Below are 20,472 nucleotides of genomic sequence, written 5' to 3' on the forward strand. Positions count from 1 at the left end.
AAACTTTATAACAATTTTTAAATTCTGATATCAAACCTCATCCCACCACTGGATGTGGTTTGTAAAAAAAATCACTTACCCACCTGCCCGTTGGACCCGTGCGCTGACCCGAAGTTTGCACGGGCCCCTCAAAATCCTTGTCGATTGGAGAGTTAATGGCCTTAACAAGGCCTTTAATTAATGGCGGGCGCACGTCCCGCTGCATATCGTGCCTGCCGACCAAAATATCGCTATGCTGCGCGCTGACGTCGGGACACTTGTGCGAAGTCAGGGCGCGACATTTTAAGCACTGGCGTGTGGACTCCGCCACCCGCACATCAGCCAGAAAATTCTGCCCACACACTCTCACACACACACACACATATAGAGTAAGGTGGGGATAGAAAAGAAGAAGATTTACAACTATGGGCAACAGCAGTAAAAGAACCACAGAAAGGAATATTAGTTCACTTGATTCCCAAAGTCTGAGAAGTCAAAGTCCAGAGGGTATTTCCTTCGTGGCGGGGTTCAGTCCAAGTGAGTTCCTGGTTGGAGACAGCAACACAGAAAATCCATGAAATGTTGGATGTTGCTGCCCAATGGGCTTTCTGTGTTTAGACTACTTGGCAGGCATTGATCAGAGTCTTTTAAAATCAAATAGGCTTCGAGAAGTTGAGATGGTGGCTGTCAGCTTGGTTAGCTGAGCTGCTGGAGTTCTTCCCAGTTGGTGTTAAAACAGCAGACTGAGGGTTTCTCAGTTCTCTAAGGAAGGTTGTGACCTTCTTTCTCCACAATGATGTCAAAAGTGATGTTTGTCTATTGTCTGGCACTGGCTTTTGGTTTCAGGAACTGATAACGTCCTAGTCATTGGCATTTGAGAGAATTACCATCCATATTGAAGTCCTTGTATCAGGAAGCCATTGCCTAGGCAGACCCTCTGACTCTGCTAGAAGGGTAAGCTTATCAAGAAGCAAAAAGCATCCATTGTCCCCTCAATGGTCTCCTTTTGAAATTGACCTGGACAGTCCGGGTGTGAGATGGGTCTGTTAATTACTCTGCGGGCATAACATGAGTCCCCCAGTTTCATGATTATAATGTCCTGAAAATTGGGTGTGAGATTCCAAGCTGACGATGGGAGGATTCTTATGTTTTTGTAACTCCTGTTGGTAGCTTCCAGAACAATCCGGTAGACATGTGACTTGTAACAGCCATCTTCTTGGTTCAGCAGAAAAACAGCAAAAAACAATTAAGTTTTGATAAAACAATTTAGTATTTCTTTTCATGTGTTATTGACATAGCAATATGCTTGAATATCTTGGTCCCACACAGAACTGGTGTTTATTTCACATTTAACCCCCATGCTTATACAGCATTACTTATTTTTGAAAAATGATTATTTGTATCTTCCCAATGAGGATCAGAGTAAGAAATTTCAAATTACCTCCATTAAAAAAAAACAATTTTAAGTGCCTTCTCTTTCACCCATTAAGGAAATGCCTTGCCTGTGATCTGCAGCTTTGCCCAATTTGCCAGGCTGAGATCGAGAACTGACTGGGACTAATTTTGACTTAGTGTAACTGTGTAAAATGGTCAATAGTGAATTGGAAGCTTATTTTACATCACTCCCAATGTTAATTTCTGTTGAATAAATGGAAATAAAGTTGGGAGAGATGTAGGATGGGTTTCTGAACCACTATTGCTTGAATTACACGATTGCATAAAGTCAAAATTACCCCCGCTGTGTAAGTGGAATCATGGCTGTGACCTGAAATTTTACTCATCCACAACTCAGCATATTACTGTAAAAACATTGAACCTCATCAGGTCACCCATTTAACCCTTGTTAGAGTGATCACATCCTATAACATGGGTGGAATTAATTTAGGAACATAGGAATATAGGAGCAGGAGTAGGCCACTCTGCCCCTTGAGCCTGTTCCACCATTTAACTAGATCATAGCTGATCTTCTGTCTCAATGCCATCTCCCTACACTATCCCTGTATCCCTTAATGTCATTGGTATCTAGCAACCTATTGACCTCTGCTTTGAACATACTCAATGCCTGAGCCTCCACAGCCCTCTGGGGTAGAGAATTCCAAAGATTCACTACCCTCTGGCTGAAGAAATTTCTCCTCATCTCAGTCCTAAATGGCCGAGCCCTTGTTTTGAGACTGTCTCTCCTGGTTCTAGAGCGCCAACCAGGGGAAACATCCTTCCTGCATTTACCCTGTCGAACCCTGTAAAAATTTTGTACACTTCAATGAGATTACTTCTCATTCTTCTAAACTGTTGAACCCTGGCATCACCTTCTGCCTCCCACTGTCACCTACCAGCCAGAACCCTTTTCTTTCCAGGTTGTTCAGGTAAATGTGCAGGTTCCCTAGCTTCCTGATAATTTCACCCCCATCCACATTGACCTCCCTGACTTCCTCCTTCCCACCCCCTGAGCCCATGTCTGCCTCCGAGTTCCCACCAACCACCATCGACGCCTCTTCTACCGCTACCATCGCACCCTCGCCCTTCCATCCTCCCAGCTCACTCTATCCTCTCTCATACTTACCATTTCCTCATACCACACCCACCCTGAGTTCGCTCCCCAGGAGGCAGTCATTGACTCTACAGATCTCTCTCTTGCATGTTCACCTGGATATTTCCTCCCTACTCTCTCCTGCACCCTTATTCCCTTCACCCCCAGACTCCCTCCTCCCCCCCAGACACCTTCCCCCTTCCGAACTCCTTCCACCCCCAGACACCTTCCTCCCCCCGGACACCTTCCTCCCTCCGGGCACCTTCCCCCGTCTGAACTCCTTCAACCCTCCCTGGACACCTTCCATCCCCAGGACATGTCCTCCCCCGGACTCCTTACCCTCTCCAAACTCCATACCCTCTCCGAACTTCTTACCCTCTCTGAACTCCTTCCCCCCTCAAAACCCCTTCCCTTGAACCTTCCTCCCCCCCTTACACCTACCTCACCACTTGCTGCATTCTCATCCATTACATCCCATTCCCCCCCATGTTCCCTCCTCTCCTGTCCCAACCTCACACCCCCACCACCTCCCCAGCCAGTACACCTTCGTCTCCCACCCTCCTCCTTGGTACACCTTCCTCTCTCACTCACAGCTGCACCTTCCTCTCCACCCCCTTGCCGAACTTCCGTAGCAGCCCATGGCCAAGACCGTGATGTCCCAAAGCAGATCCGATACATCAACGGAGGCCTTCCACCTTCCGTGAGCTGTTTCACAGTGGAGCCATGTCCAATGAGAATCCGCCCAGCATGCGATGCATGTGTTCCTCCAGGGTCCGGTAGGGCTCCAGCATCTTCTGCTCCTTGGATGTCAATGATCTGAGCAAGGCCCCAATGGTAAGTCCCAACTTGTGCATGTCACAGTTGTCCAGACACGTTTTCCCACCTGCGTAATAGTAAATCTGGTGTGGGGGGACAATTTCAGCCGGCCTACTTTACATACCATTAGCGGGATGCAAAGTGGGTTCACGCCAGCCTCTAGTGGGATTGGAGTTACGCCATGGCCGGCACCATCGGATGATCCTGCTGTGCTTTCATGCCAGTGTGAAACCGGTTTATGGCCTTCTCACCATATTGTCCCCCCCACCCACCATGACAACCAATGCCAACGGAACTGGAAAATTCTGGCTACAGTATTTGTTTAGTTTCTCTTACTTACTACCCATTATAAATTCTCCATTCTCTGCCTGTAATGAACCTACATTTGTCTTTACTAACCTTTTCCTTTTTACATATCTATAGAATCTTTAAGAGTCTGTTTTCATGTTCCTTGCTAGTTTAATTTCATATTCTATTTTCTCTTTCTTTATCAATTTCTTGGTTATCTTTTGCTGAATTTTAAAATGCTTTCAATCCTCAGGCTTACTACTTGTTTTGGCAACTTTATATGCCTCTTCCTTTGATCTGATAGAATCATTAACTTCTCTTGTCAGCCAGTAAGCTTTATCAGTACCAGTAACCATGCTGGCATAAAGTAAGTTAGAGCAAATTTCTGACAGTAATTGTGCACAGAGCAAGCCTCCAAAAGCTTTCTTGAATCTCCTGATCACTATCTCCAGCTTGTTATTGTGTTAAAATGTTATGTGGTCTGACTGTATTGATTGATAACCTGCTTTTCTATGTCTCAAGCTATTTTTGTTTTGTCCAACTGTGCTCATCACTCTCTGTTAGCTCGGTAATGAAAATGGAGAAGACAAAGACTGGTCTAAGAAAGGGAGGCTCAGAGGCCCTCCCAATGTTCACCATCAGAAGATGATATTTTCTGCACTATTCCCTAGGCTCTTTTACGTTGGATGTCTGAATGGAGAGCAGAATATTCAAAAGATTAAAAGATAAATTATCTACTACAAACCATGGTCTCTGCTGATGAATATTTCCAAGCTCATAGAAACAATTGAATAGTCGCTGCACATGACAGAGGTATTTATTTTACTTCAAGTAGCTTTGCTCAATAGTATTTGTATCAGATTTATGAGGGAAAAACAGGAAACTGCTCATCATTTCAATTACAAAACCTGGGTTTACAGCAGACAGTTCAATTTATATCGCTGCAAATCCTATGGTATTGAAGTGAAACAATTATTGAACACTTACCATGTAGTAGGAGAAAAATGACACATCTAGGGCATTCAAAAGGTTATTTCATTTCCATCTTATTGCAAAGAGGTTGAATTTAGTCTGTGAGGACATAAAGATTATGATCTATGAGGTTTGTACATATTTGCAATGTCCATAGAGCGGTTTTTCTTGGAAACATGTACCTCATCTTCATTGATAACTTGGTGATGTTCCTTTTGCTGACAGCAGAACATTACAGAGCCAGCTTCCTATATGAAAGACAAACAGTGACTTGTCACCATCGACAAAAATTAAGGAAGGATATGCCAACATTGCTGAATCTTGTGGAGACCCTTACCCTGAATTCCTTTGGATAGACTTCAGAGAACATTTGGGATAAAAAGAGAAAGTACTGGAAATATTCAGCATGTTAGATAGCATCAGCACCATGTGTGCAGGGAAACAGAGTTAATGGCCTGAAGTTTACGCTCTCAGCAATTATGTGCTGGGGTGGGCGAGGTCTTGGCTGGGCCGCTCACCCTTGCCCCACTTGAGGCCCTTAAGTGACCAATTATTGACCACTTAAGGGCCATTTCCTGCCCAGCCTCAGTTTTCAGGCCGGTGGGAGGAGTTCCTGGGTATGGGGGAAGCCTTGGGGGCTTGGTGGGGGCGAGCGGGAGTGGCCAGGAAGCCAACCGCTGCCCGCAATGGGCTGTGAATGCGATTTCACGCTGTCTGGCCAATTAAGACCCGCCCAGTGTGAAATGCGCGCTGAAGCCCTCAGCGCTGCCTGTGCCGGGGGGAGGAGATCGAGCGGGGAGCTTTGTGTATGCGCGCAGGTGTGCGCAGGAAAAGCTCCCTGGGGCACAGAGCTGCCTCAGGGAGATGAAGATTTTTGAAAATTAAAAATAAAGAATTTTCAAATGTTAAAAACATATCCCCTCATGTGACTCTGTCACATGAGCAGGGGCATGTTATTAATTAAACGTTAACATTTTTATTTTAGTTTTAATTGCTGTTGGAAACCTCATCCCACCCGTGGATGAGGTTTTCTAAAAAATGCAAAGGCGTCATTTTGCGTCATTTTACGCTTGTTCAGTTCGGGCATGCGCCCGCCCGATGAGCGAAAAATCCTGGTCTGGAATCCCGGGACTGAGGGTCCAGTGATTGCATTCGGTCCCAGTTCTGGCCACTGCAGCTTCTGGCACTATAGGAATTAGAGAGTTCTCTAAGGTGGGACTCCCACCCGAGTGAGAGGCAGAAATCCCACCTGCAGCCAATTAACGCTCATTGGATTGTGAAATGGCTGCGGGGCAGGCAGTGTTGGCAGCGGTGTGTTCCCTGCCGACTCTTCAGATGGGGGGACAGGAAGCCCCGCCATCCTAAAAGTCCGGGCCAATGTTTTAGGTCACCAGGAAGCCATATGAGCTGCTGATTATTTCCAGGATTTTCTATTTTTATTTCATATTTCCAGCATCTGCAGTATTTTGCTTTTGTATCAGCACATCTGGAGCATTGGGGAACTTCAGTACACTCACTGCCAAAGTCCCTGACCCTGTTGGAAACCCCCAGGTCTAGCTATTTTAAATGCCTAGGCAAGACACAACTGGGTTTCAACTGCCAATGAAGGGAAGGATTTTCTTTCCTTTTATTCTTTCACAGGATGAGAGCATCGGCACGCAATTTTATTGCCCACCCCTAATTGCCCTTGAGAAGGTGATGGTGAGCCGCCTTCTTGAACAGCTGCAGTCCATGTGGTGTAGGTATACCCACAGTGCTGTTAGGGAGACTATTCACACTACTGCCACCGTGCGTCGGTGGTAGACGGAGTGAATGTTTGTGGATGTGGTGCCAATCAAGCGGGCTGCTTTATCCTGGGCAGTGTCAAGCTTCTTGAGTGTTGTGGAAGCTGCACTCATCCTGGTAAGTGGAGAGTTTCCATCATATTTCTGACTTGTGTCTTGTAGATAGTGGACAGGCTTTTGGGAGTCAGGAGATGAGTTACTCTCTACAAAATTCCCAGCCTCTGACCTGCTCTTGTAGCCACAGTATTTATATGGCTGGTCCAGGTCAGTTTCTGTCAATGGTACCACCCAGGATGTTGATATTGGGAGATTCAGCGATGGTAATGCCATTCAATGTCAGGGGGAGATGGTTGGATTCTCTCTTGTTGGAGATGGTCATTGCTTGGCATTTATGTGGCATGAATGTTACTTGCCACTTATCAGCCCAAGCTTGAATGTTGTCCAGGTCTTGCTGCACTTGGACATGGACTACTTCAGTGGCTGAGGAGTTGTGAATGGTGCTGAACATTATGCAATCATCAGCGAACATCCCCACTTCTGACCTCATGATGGAGGGAAGGTCATTGATGAAGCAGCTGAAGATGGTTGGGCCTAGGACACTACCCTGAGGAAGTCCTGCAATGATGTCCTGGACCTGAGATGACTGACCTCCAACAGCCACAACCATCTTTCCTTGTGCTAGGTATGACTCCAACCAGCGGAGAGTTTCCCCCTTGATTCCTATTGACTCCAGTTTTGTTTGGGCTCCTTGATGTCACACTTGGTCAAATGCGGCCTTGAGGAAAAGGCAGTCACTCTCACCTCACCTGTCGCTGTTGCACCTTACTGCAATATTGGTGAACACATAGATTTCTGAGAAGGAAAGAAAAAAGTTTTAAACTGGTAAGTCCCCTTCTTCTCCCAGTTTTAGCAATAACATTGATTGCATTTCCAAATCTGGCCTCCCGTGCCCTGGCAATGTTGGATTCCAGGGAGTTATGTCTTCCATTTACAGATCTGAATACTGGGACTTATTCTGAGGCTGAAAGGGGAGAGCCTGTTGCTGTCTGCTGGGCATCAGGTTTTTCAGGGTCTCAGTTTATAATTTTGTTGAGAAAATATGTAATTGAGGTTACTAACTATCACTGTTCTTAAAATTCAGACATCTAACTTGTCAACTAACAGTAATATGCAAGCTTTCCCAGGCACCTGGGTAGTGACAATGGCAGGAAAAAACAATGGAAATGTGGAAAAGAGCTTAACTTGTTTTTGTAAAGGTGAGCATCATCCAAGGGTGGAGTCTTATGGACTTAGTTTTTGGCGGAATAGTGGGGCAATTTTTGGGTCGGGAACCCGATTTCCTAATTAACGAGATTTACTGAGGCTCTTTCCTCGAGCTATGGCATCAGCGTCACAGCTCTGAGGTCCCCAGCCAACTAGGGAGGGCAGGTGGGATATGGCCAGTGGAAGGATTTCTAATTAAAGGGACCATGACATCTGTTTGATTGGTTCACCATTACTTTTTGAGGCTGCAGCAACTACAGGAATGGAGAGGAGATCTGAGAAGACTGCTCTCCTGATCTCACACTCCTTTGTGGAGATCCTGAGGGGCTGCAGTGACGTGAAGTCTCCCAAGGATGGGAGGAAGAGGACAACCTCTCCAAATGAGCAGGCATGGATGGGAGGAACTGGGGAAGTCAGCAGCAGAATCTCCGATCTGGAGACAATGCATCAAGAGGATCCAGGACCTCAGGACAGTTGGAAAGGTGAGTGGCATAAAACTTTCAGGTGCCATGTTATACACTTTCACTTGACCAGCATTCTCCAGCGCAGCACACCTCAGGTCAACACACCTCACAGCTCCACTCATTTTCCCTCTGCAGGCACCTCTCACATTCCCATCTGAACAGCCAACACTCACACCCACCCTCAGCCTATTGTCCTCTTGCAGCCAAGTCTCACAGTGACCATTCACAAATGGTGCCCTTCCCTCCTATCCACAACAAACAGTTATATCTCTCTTCCTTTTATCCTCGTAGGAGAAGAGAGCACACAACTTGGTGAGAGGCAGAAACCTGGGAGGTAGGGAGGTGAGGGGTGGTGGGTGGGGAGAGGGCCAGGGGCACTACTGGCTACTTCAGTCACTGACAATGCATGTCCACCTGCTCCACTAGGAGGGAGGTCTTGTTCCAGGAGGCTACAGATGTCAGTAGTGAGCTACCATGAGAACCTGAACCTCCTGAGACCCTGGTGCTCAGGGTTATCAGGAGAGCTGATTCTCTCCTTGTAGACACAGTGCAGACACAGCATGGAAGACATGTGCTGTGGGAAAGAAGGAGTCCATGGTTAAAAAGGTTTTTTAATTGCCTTTTTAATTGGTTCAATTGCTTTCCCACCAGTCCAAGGGGAGTTCCCACTGCACTGGAAACCTACCCTGGGGAAAATGGAGTGAAATGAAGCTCTTTACCCAATTTTGGGAATTTCACACCCACATACTCTGAAATCCACCTCTACTTGACTGTGGGAAAATTCTGCTCAAAACCCTTCCTTCATAGCTTCGGTCTAATGAATTTGGTGCATGTTAAAATATTAAGCATACCTTCTTGTCTCATGCGTCCTCAGATCAATTTTCTATTTTAAGCGGAATTTTCCATCCTAGTTGGGGTCAGGTGTCACGGCGGTCTTAAGTGGACAATGTGACGGGAAGGCCAAAAATTGGTTTTACGCCATTGTGAAACCAATTTGCGATCGTAGGTATAAAGTGGGAGGAAGGTGTAAGGAAAGGAGTTCGGAAGGTGAAGGACATCTGGAGGATGAGCAGGAGATCAGGGGGCGCAGGACGTTCGGGGGAGGAAGGAGCTCAGAAGGGGGAAGGAGTTTGGAGGGGGAAAGGTGTCCAGGGCAAGGAAGGAGTCTGGCGGGGAAGAAGGAGTTCGGAGTGGGGAAGGAATCCAAGGGGAGGATGGAGCCCAGCGGGAGGAAGCGGTGAGGGTGGAGGAAGGAGTAAGGGGAGAGGGATGTCTAGGTTAGGAGAAGGGAGGGGTCTGTGGAGTCAATGAATGGCTCCTGGGGAGCGAAATGCAGGTAGGCATGGTAGATGGGATTTTATTTTTATTCACTCATGGGATGTGGACTTTGCTCGCTGGGCCAGCATTTATTGCCTATCCCTTGAGAAGGTGGTGGTGAGCTGCCTTCTTGACTGCTGCAGTCCATGTGGTGTAGGTACACCCACAGTGCTGTTAGGAAGGGAGTTCCAGGATTTTGACCCAGCGACAGTGAAGGAATGGCGATATATTTCCAAGTCAGGATGGTGAGTGACTTGGAGAGGAACTTCTAGATGGTGGTGTTCCCATCTAACTGCCGCCCTTGTCCTTATAGGTGGTAGTGGTCATGGGTTTGAAAGGTGCTGTCGAAGGAGCCTTGGTGAATTCCTGCAGTGCACCTTGTAGGTGGTACACACTGCTGCTACTGTGCGTTGGTGATGGAGGGAGTGAATGTTTGTGGATGTGGTGCCAATCAAGTGGGCTGCTTTGTCCTGGATGGTGTCAAGCTTCTTTAGTGTTGTGGGAGCTGCACTCATCAAGGCAAGTGGGGAGTATTCCATCACACTCCTGACTTGTGCCTTGTACATGGTGGACAGGCTTTGGGGAGTTAGGAGGTGAGTTACTTGTTGCAGGATTCCTAGATTCTGACGTGCTCTTGAAGCCACAGTATTTATATGGATAGTCCATTTCAGTTTCTGGTCAATGCTAATCCCCAGGTTGTTGATAGTGGGAGATTCAGTTATGGTAATGCTAGTAAACATCAAGCGGCGATAGTTGGATTCTCTCTTTCTGGAGATGGTCATTGCCTGACACTTGTGTGGCGCAAACATTACTTGCCACTTGTCAGCCCAAGCCTGGATATTGCTGTATTTGGACATGGGCTGCTTCAGTATCTGAGGAGTCATGAATGGTGTTGACCATTGTGCAATCATCAGCAAACATCCCCACTTCTGACCTTATGATGGAAGGAAGGTCATTGATGAAGCAGCTGAAGATGGTTGGGCCGAGGACACAACCCTGAGGAACTCCTGCAGTGATGTCCTGGAGCTGAGGTGACTGACCTCCAACAACCACAACCATCTTCCTTTGTGCTGGGTATGACTCCAACCAGCAGAGATTTTCCCCCCTGATTCCCATTGACACCAGTTTTGCTGGGGGTCCTTGATGCCACACTTGGTCAAATGCTGCCTTGATGTCGCACACAGAATCACAGTGCAGAAGAGGCCCTTTGGCCCATCGAGTCTGCACCGACACTCAAGGGCAGTCACTCTCACCTCACTCTGTGAACTACCAGCCAGAACCTTTTTCTTTCCAGGATGTCCAGGTGAACGTGCATGTTCCCTATCTTCCTGAGAATCCCACTCCCATCCACATTGACCTCCCCGACCTCCTCCTTCCCAACCCCAGGGTCTGTGTTTGCCCCCGAGTCCCCACCAACCATCGTCACCATCCCTTCTACCGCTAGTGTTGCACCCTCATCTTCCCACACTCGGTCAAATGCTGCCTTGATGTCAAGGGCAGCCACTCTCACCTCATGGCAGAATGGATGAGTGCAGCTCCCACAACACTGAAGAAGGGGGACACCGTCCAGGACAAAGCAGCCCGCTTGATTGGCACCACATCCACAAACATTCACTTCCTCCACCACTGACACACAGCAGCAGCAGTGTGTACCATCTACAAGATGCACTGCAGAAACTCGCCAAAGATACGACCACTACCACCTAGAAGGACAAGGGCAGCCGATAGATGGGAACACCACCACCTGGAGGTTCCCCTCCAAGTCACACACCATCCTGACTTGGAAATATATTGCCGTTCCTTCACTGTCACTGGGTCAAAATCCTGGAACTCCCTCCCTAACAGCACTGTGGGTGCACCTACACCACATGGACTACAGCGGTTCAAGGAGGCAGCTCACACCACCTTCTCAAAGGCAACTAGGGATGGGCAATAAATGCTGGACCAGCCAGCGAAGCCCACATCCCGTGAATGAATATTTTTTAAATTACAGAATTGTTACAGTGCAGAAGGAGGCCATTCGGCCCATTGTGTCTGCCCTGCCTTTCTGAGCATTTTAACTTAGTGACAATCTCCTGCCTTTTCCCCGTAACCCTGCACATTGTTTCTATTTAAATAATCATCCAATGCCCTCTTGAATGCCTCAATCGAACCTGCCTCCATCACACTTCCAGGTAGCACATTCCAACCCCTAACTACTCGCTGTGTGAAAAAGTTTTTTCTCACCTCGCATTTGCTACTTTTGCAAAACACCTTAAAACTGTGCCCTCTGGTTCTCGATACATTTACGGGTGGGAACAGATTCTCCCGATCTTCTCTGTCCAGACTCCTCATGATTTTGAAACCTTCTATCAAATCTCCTTTTAGCCTTCTCCTCTCCAAGGAAAACAGTCCCAACTTTTCCAATCTTTCCTCATAACTGAAGTGTCTCATCCCCGGAACCATTCTTGTAAACCTCTTCTGCACTCTCCAATGCGTTCACGTCCTTCCTATAGTGTGGCACCCAGAACTGTACACAATACTCCAGCTGAGGTCTAAAGCAGTGTCTTATATAAGTTCATCAAAACCTCCCTGGTCTTATACTCTAAGCCCCTATTAATGAAGCCTAGAATACTGTATGCTTTAGAAACAGCTCTCTCTACCTATCCTGCCACCTTTGATGACTTATGTATATGTACACCCAGTTGTCTCTACTCCTGCACACCTTTTAGAATAGTATCCTTTATTTTATACTGTCTCTCTTTGTTCGTTGTACCAAAGTGCATAACCCCACGCTTCTCTCCACATTGAACTTCATCTGCCACCTACAAACCTTCTTCCAGCCTGAAAAATAGCCATTAACCATTACGCTCTGTTTTCTATCCCTCAGCCAATTTTGTATCCATGTTGTTACTGCCCCTTTTATTCCATGACCAAAAACTTTCCTCACAAGTCTGTTGTGTGGCATTGTACCAAATACCTTTTGGAAATCTATATACACCACATCAACAGCCTTTCCCTTATCAACCACCCCTGTTACCTCTTCAAAAAACTCCAGCAAGGACTCCCATCCTCTGGCATCTCCCCCGAATCCAGGCAACATTGAAAGATTATTGTCAGTGCATTTGCAATTTCCACTCTCAGTTCCTTCAATACTCTTGGATGCATCTCATCCGGTCCCAGTGCCTTATCAACTCTAAGTACCGAGAGCTTATCTAATATCTCCTCCTTATCAATTTTAAACCCTTTGAGTGGCTGATTTTCCTTCTCTGTCAGCATGGCCTGGGCAGCATCTACCTCGTAGGTAAAGACAGATGCAAAGTATTCATTTAACACCTCAGCCATGCCTCTTGCCTTTATGTGTAAATCCCCTTTTTGGTCCGTAATTGGCCCCACTCCTCCTTTTACCACCCTATTACTGTTGATGTGCTTATAGAATACCTTGGGATTTCCTTTTATGTTAGCTGCCAGTCTTTTTTAATAGTCCCTCTTTGCTTCTCATATTTGCTTTTTCACATCCCTGCTGAACCTTTTGTATTCAGCTTGGTTCTCAATTGTATTTGCTACCTGACACCTGTTGTAAGCACACTTCTTCAACTTAATCTTTATCTCTTTTGTCATCCAAGGAGCCCTGGATTTGTTTATCCTACCCTCCCCTTTTGAGGGAAAATACCTTGACTGTGCCCAAACCATCTCCTCTTTGAAGCTAGCCCATTGTTCAGCTATTGTTTTTCCTGCCAACCTTTAGTTCCTGTCTATCTGGCCCAGCTCCATTCTTGCCCCATTGAAGACTGCTCTGTGCTAGTTGATTATTCTTACTTTGGATTGACCAACATCCTTTTCCACCATCATCCTAAACCTTATGATGCAATGATCACTGTTCCCCTAAATGTTCCCCCACTGTCACTTGATCTATTTGGCCCGCCTAATTCCCAAGAACTAGGTCTAGCAGTGCTTCTTGTTGGACTGGAGACATACTGCTGCAGGAAATTATCCTGAACACAATCTAGGAATGCTTGTCCCTCACTGCATCTTGCATTACAACTATCCCAGTCTATGTACAGGTAATTATAGTCCCCCATTACAACTACTCTACAATGTTTAAAGCTCTCTGTAATTTCCTTGCAGATTTGTTCCTCTATGTCCTTCCCACTAGCTGGTGGTATACATATTACACCGAGCAATGTAATTGCACCCTTCTCAGTCCTTAGCTCTAGCCAAATCGATTATATCCTTGAATCCTCTGACACATCCTCTTTCTCCAGCACTGCCAAGCTCTCCTTAACCAAAAACACCATCCCTCCTCTTTTTTACCCTTTCCTACCTTTTCTGAACACTTTGTAACCAGGAATATTTAGGACCCAGATCTGCCCTTCCTTAAGCCAGGTCCAAGTTATCGCCACGACATCATAATCCCACAAGGCAATCTGTGCCTGTAACTCCCCAATTTTATTAACTATACTCTGTGCACTCACATACATGCAGTTGATGGTGGGGAGGTGGAACAGTGATGGGAGGAAGGTCATGGGTGACTGGGGTAGGGGAAAGGACGGGGAGCTGAAGACATAATTCACTACAACTATTTTGCAAAATCGAAAGTGAAAGGAGCCTCGTGTTGGGTGAGATCAGGTGCTGCATGGGAGTGTGATCAGTGGGTGGGTGGAGATGCAGGTCAGTTCAGATGGACAACTGAAAGCGAATCCCAGCAGGCAGCATTGAAAATGCTCAGGACAGTGAGATGAGTGTGATGGAGGATGGATCCATGTGCGTGGGAAAATGCTTGCCCGAGGCTCCGAAAGGCCCTGCCACACACACACTTCCCCCTCCAGAATCACTTGTGGGCCAGCTCCATGCAGCTGAACAGCTAGTGGGGGGCAGATGTAGGGAGATAACTCGTGAAACCTGTAAATGAAGCTGAAAGACACCATTATACATTAGTCAGTGAAAGTGAACATATTTTCCAATTATATAGTGACAAAATGTGTTCACCCATGCAACCACTGTGATCAGAAATTCTTAACTTTTCTAGCCTACCACTTCTTCTAGTTGCTGCCCTGATATCTGCAGCAGAGGTGGAGACAGCCTGTGCAATGGTTGGCCCTGTTGCCTCTGATGACTTTGCATGGGTGCCCTGGAGAGCCAAGGCCTTGGGGGCCCTGGCTTGCTTTGGCTGTCCTCCTGTGGTGACAGAGGATGAGGTTGAGGGGGGTCCCAGGCAAAGGGGACTCGGAGGGGGAGGACAGCCTCTGAGATTCCTGAGTGGATGACCCAGGGGTGTCCAGCTGCCGCTCCTCCTCCCTTCTGGTGCCTGGGGCCGCCAGCCTGATTCCTTGAGGGGAACAGGCACCTTGTGGGATATTGAGATGCCCCATTTCCCTTTCGCATTGTCACTGCAGGAACGCACCCATGGCTACCGCAATGGAGTTCAGGTCTGCTTGCATCCACGTGATCTGCTGGACCAAGGCTTCCTTAGTGTCCACCATCCTTCCCTTGGAGACCTCCATGCACGCATATATTGGCACTGCTTCATCAGGGAGGGGATGGACACGCTCCTCCGATTCCTATGCCACTCTGTTGAAGTCTTCCAACAGTTCTGTGGATGCTACCCTGCCTTCTGCTGACTCTCCAGGATGAGTTGGAGGGCTGAATCCAGAGTCTCGTCATCTTACTTGGACCTCATAGATGCCCCTTCCCCAGCAGTCCTCCGAGTGCCGGGGAGCTCGGCTGAACCTGCCTCGTCCTGCTGCAGACACGTGTTTATGCGGTGGCCACCAAAGTGTGAACCCAAGCCTTCTGGAACCAGATTCCACTGAGGTGTGTGCTTCTGCACTGGTGGACGATGTGGGTAAGCACTGTGATGGGACTTCCAGGCTGCTTATTTCCAGCCCTTCAGTGGAGGAGTTGTCCTCTTGGCTGGAGGTGAGGTCCTGGATGGAGCTGAGGGATTGGCTGATTGAGGGTGCCGGTCTCTTGGCAGAGCTCCCTGTGAACCAAAGTAGAGATAATTAGCACAGGGCAGCAGAGTCAAAAGCAAGAGAGAGAGCACTCACAGTTGCGTTGAGAGAGGGGTGAAGCGGTGCAGGATCCTCACATGGGTGTTCACCGCTGACCTCACCGTCCCCGTAGGCATGGTCCATGTCCTCACCAGTCAGTGTGATGGCACGCTGCTCAAAGTAAGTGAGGGGCCTAATGTGGGCCACTCCACCCCTTGCTCTCCTTGCTGCTGTTATGAGCCAGCTTCTCCTGCATAAAAACAGATGGAGAGAGTGTGAGCAGGACACATGGCACTGCATGGAATGTTTGTGTGGTGAGTGGAGACATGGACAGGATGAGGACGCGAGCTCCACAGGATATGAGCCTGATGGAGATGTGAGGGTGTGTGTGAGAGTTAGTGGTGTCCCTTGAGGTGTGAGAACCCTGTGGATGTGCGATGGGTTTGTGAGTGAGTGGCAGGCCATCAATCTGGGGGCAGCATGTTTTTCGCTTTTGCAGCCATCACTTTGTAGCAGCTTTCTATCCCTTGAAGAGGGCTAGCTCTTTGCAGGGGTGGCCTTTAAATATGGCACCCAGTTTAATGAAGGACTGAGGTGATGGTGGGGTGGGCAAATCAGAGGATGCCCACCAGCGACCCAGCGTGTTTCCCGGGAATATATGATCAATGACGTGGATTGGGATGAGATGGGCATGAAAACCTGCCACTGCGGCCAGTGGGTATAATGTCCTTTTTCAAAGTAAATACTTTTGACTCTTGCACAGTTACATCTTCATTTGTTAACAGGCATACTATTTATCGTAGTTAGCGCATCACTCAACTTTGTAACAAACTATATTTCATGGTCTCAATCATGGTAACAACTGGAGCCAGAGAGACTTTCCAATTCCTATCTAATTATATTTCAGAGGTTGTAATGCAAGTTGTCAATTATTTCAGCCCTTCCAAAGATGGCTCATTTCCTCATTGGTACTTCTAAAGAAATTGATTGCCATGGTAATGATTGTGGTAGGAGATGTCATTCAAAATATCTTTAGCTTTCAAATATCTTGGAATTGAATATAATAAATTATTTCACTCCCACTAAATACCTGCTATGTGGACAGATTGTGGGTGAGACATTGGCCCTGAAAATTAACCGGTGGTGATCCTGGTACTTTTGTCAGGATCACATTTGGTGGGATCCTCTGATATTGACCCTGTGAGAGAAGGAGGAGTCACAGGGAAGGTATTTCAGTTACATGAGGTTAGTATGTGCCTCTGCCCCTCGATGTGCAGCTCAATAATAGCATTTCCCAAATTCTCTTGGAAAATGTTTTGCCATACTCCTAGCAACCACCTAGAAATTTTACTATTCCCTCTTTTTCATACCATTAGATAAGCCTAGGTAAATTAAACAATTATACAATTTTTAACTAACATATAGATATCTGGGGGTAGAAATCTTAGTCATCATTGCATCCACTGTTTCAACAAAAAAAGGGGGCAAGAATTAACAATTTTGCAGGGTTACACATGTACAGCAGAAGGACATTAGAAACATGTCTGAGACCATTTTGACACATGGAGAGGCCACCTAAAAGACGAGTTAGATACTTGAATATGCTCAAGGAGAGCCTAATTCTTATGGCCCCTAAAGAAATTTGACAGACCTGTCCAGTGGGAATTCTGGAACCATCGATGAATTTCCACCTCTTAGTATTTTATGACCTGACCATAAAGTGAACAAAGCATGAACCAAATTTCACAATATCACCTTGAGTTCTGAAGAAAGGCCTTTGACCTGAAATGCTAACCCTTGTTTCTCTTTCCAGATGCTGTCAGGCCTGCTGAGTATTTCCAGCATTTTATGTTTTTAATTGTAGATTTCCAGCAACCACAGTATTTTGCTTTTGTTAAACAATGTTTCAGTTTTGTTCCTAATACTGAAATTTTTATTTCAGTAAAAGGAAAGGATTAAATAAATTTAGTGCTCAGTGTTATTGTGCATAGCATATGTTTAGATACCAACAAATCAAGCTGAGTCCTGAAACTTTACAACTAATTTTCATTTGACCCTCAAAATGAGTATAATTAAGGAGCAGCCAACTGGAAACAAGTGTGGCGATCAGTCATGCTCGAGCTCTGCCCACAATGCACGTGCCGTGTCTTTCTGATGGGACTAATGTTTGATCGAAAAAGTTCCTGTTAGAAATAGAAAATATTAAATTGAAAATATTAATCAGACATATATAATGAAAGTTAGGCCTGAATGGTATTTCTCAAAGCTTACACTAGAAGCATTTTTAATCAAAGAAAAACATGCATTTATATAGATAAAAACAAAAAGCTAAAAGCTACTGCGGATGCTGGAAATCCAAAACATTTTTGCATTTATATAGTGTTTTTTGTGACCACCAGACACCTCAAAGCACTTTACAGCCAATGAAGTATTTTTGAAATGTAGCCATTGTTGTAATGCAGGAAGCGCAGCCAATTCTGTATACAGCAAACTCTCATTAACGCCAATGTGATAATGAGCAGATAATCTGTTTCTCTGTGATGTTGATTGAGGAATAAATATTAGCCAGGGCGCAGGGGATAACGCCCCACCTTTTCTTCAAAGTAGCGGCATTGGATCCTTTACATCAAACAGAGCAGGAAAATGGGACAAAAGCAAAAAAACTGCGGATACTGGAAATCCAAAACAAAAATAAAAATAAAAATACCTGGAAAAACTCAGCAGGTCTGGCAGCATCTGCGGAGAGGAACACAGTTAACGTTTCAAGCCCGTATGACTCTTCAACAGAACTAAGTAAAAATAGAAAAGAGGTGAAATATAAGCTGGTTTGGGGTGGGGGGGGTGGGGGGTAGTGGGACAGGTAGAGCTGGATAGAGGGCCAGTGATAGGTGGAGATAGCCAAAATATGTCATAGACAAAAGGAAAGAGGTGTTGAAGGTGGTGATATTATCTAAGGAATGTGCTAATTAAGGGTAGAAAGCAGGACAAGCAAGGTACAGATAGCCCTAGTGGGGGTGGGGTCGGGTGTAGGGAAGGGATCAAAATAGGCTAAAAGGTAGAGATAAAATAATGGATGGAAATACATTTAAAAATAATGGAAATAGGTGGGAAAAGAAAAATCTACATAAATTATTGGAAAAAAAGAGGGGATCATGAGTTGGACTTCAACCCACTTATGCAGAGGCATGAGTGCTATCAATTAAGTCACAGCTGACACTCCTGCTGTAAGATTTCCCGGGTTCAGGGGCCACAGATACCTAAATAGGCAGCCGACTAGGCATAAGTAATTTTAGGATCGTTTATTAAGTTTATTAAAAAACAGCAGCTTAGATATGATATATTAACTAATTAGTCAGAAAAAGTATACAATCCATAACAGCTTGCGATAATAGCATTAGCCGAAGTGATCGGAAACTCTTCCCTCGATCTCTTGATCTTCCTCCTCCTCCGCTGGTCCATCTTCCATCTGAAGAAGGCAGCTGCCCAACCAGCACTGCCACCTCACTCCCCCACCACCAGTATGACACCAATATACATATGTATATATATATATATATATATATATATATCCTCTTTTGGGGGTCTGGTAGCTTACCCAGTGTCAATCATCTATCTAACTATTCTGACCAATGGACACAGGACAGTTCTTTTTCAATTCATGGGATGTGGGCATCGCTGGCTAGGCCAGCATTTATTATCCATCCCTGATTGAATACTTTGCATCTGTATTTATCAGGGAAAAGGATGCTACCCAGGCATCTTACCCAGGTAAAAGAAGAGGTAATTCAGTCACTAGAAGGGTTTAAAATTGATAAGGAGGAAGTATTGGAAAGGCTGCCTATACTTAAATTTGGTAAGGCACAGGGACCGAATGAGATGCAACTAAGGATAATGAGGGAAGTGAGAGTGCAAATTGCAGAAGCACTGGCCATAATTTACCAGTCTTCCTTATACTCAGGGGTGTTGTCAGAGGATTGGAGAATTACAAATGTTACATCCTTGTTCAAAAAATGGTATAAAAATAAGCCCAGCAACTGTAGGCTAGCCAGTTTAACTGCACGGGTGGGGAAACTTATGGAAACAATAATCCTGGACAAAACTAATAGTCACATGGACAAATGTTGGTTAATTAAGGAAAGCCTGCATCAATTTTTTAAGTGAATATCATGTTTAACTAAATTGCTGGAGTTTTTTGATGGGGTAACAGAGAGGCATTGATGAGGGCAATGCTGTTGATGTAGTGTACATGGACTTTCAAAAAGCATTTGATACCTTTGTGAGTGAAGGTGTAGCTCATGGAATAAGAGGGACAGTAGCAAAATGCATACAAAATTGGATGAGTGACAGGAAACAAACAATAATGGTAAATTAATATTTTTTGGGCTGGTGGGTGATTTGTGGTGGAGTTCCCCAGGGGTCAGTGTTGGGACTCTTGTTTTTCCTGATACATATAAATATCCTATGCCTTGGTCTACAGGGCACAATTTCAATGTTTGTGGATAATACGAAACTTGGAAGCATGTGAAATGTCAGGATGGTTGTATAGAACTCCAAACGGACAAAGACAATTTGGTGGAATGGGTGGACAGGTGGCAGATGAAGTTCAATGTGGAGAAAGGTGAAGTAATTAACTTTGGTAGGAAGAACATGGACAGACAATTTAAAACAAAGGGCACAATTTAAAGGGGGTGCAGGAGCAAAGGGGCCTTGGTGTGTTTGTGCATGTCATTGAAGGTGGCAGGACACGTTGAAAGAGCAGTTAATAAAGCATGCAGTATCCTAGGCTTTATTAATAGGCACATAGTGTAAAAGAGCAAGGAGCTTATGTTGGACTTGCATAAGACACTAGTTCAGTCTCAGCTGAAGTTCTGGGTGCTGCACTTTAGGAAAAATATGAAGGCATTGGAGAGAGTGCAGAAGAGATTCATAAGAATGGATCTAAGGATGAGGAACTTCAGTTACAAAGATAGATTGGAGAAATTTTCCTTGGAGAAGAGAAAGCTGGGAGGAGATTTCATACAGTTATTCAAAATCATGAGGGGCCTAGACAGAGAAAATGCTAGATAGGGAAAAATTGTTCCCACTTGTGC

This window comes from Cetorhinus maximus, chromosome 2 (assembly GCF_964194155.1).
Source record: "Cetorhinus maximus chromosome 2, sCetMax3.hap1.1, whole genome shotgun sequence".
Classification (NCBI taxonomy): Eukaryota; Metazoa; Chordata; class Chondrichthyes; order Lamniformes; family Cetorhinidae; genus Cetorhinus; species Cetorhinus maximus.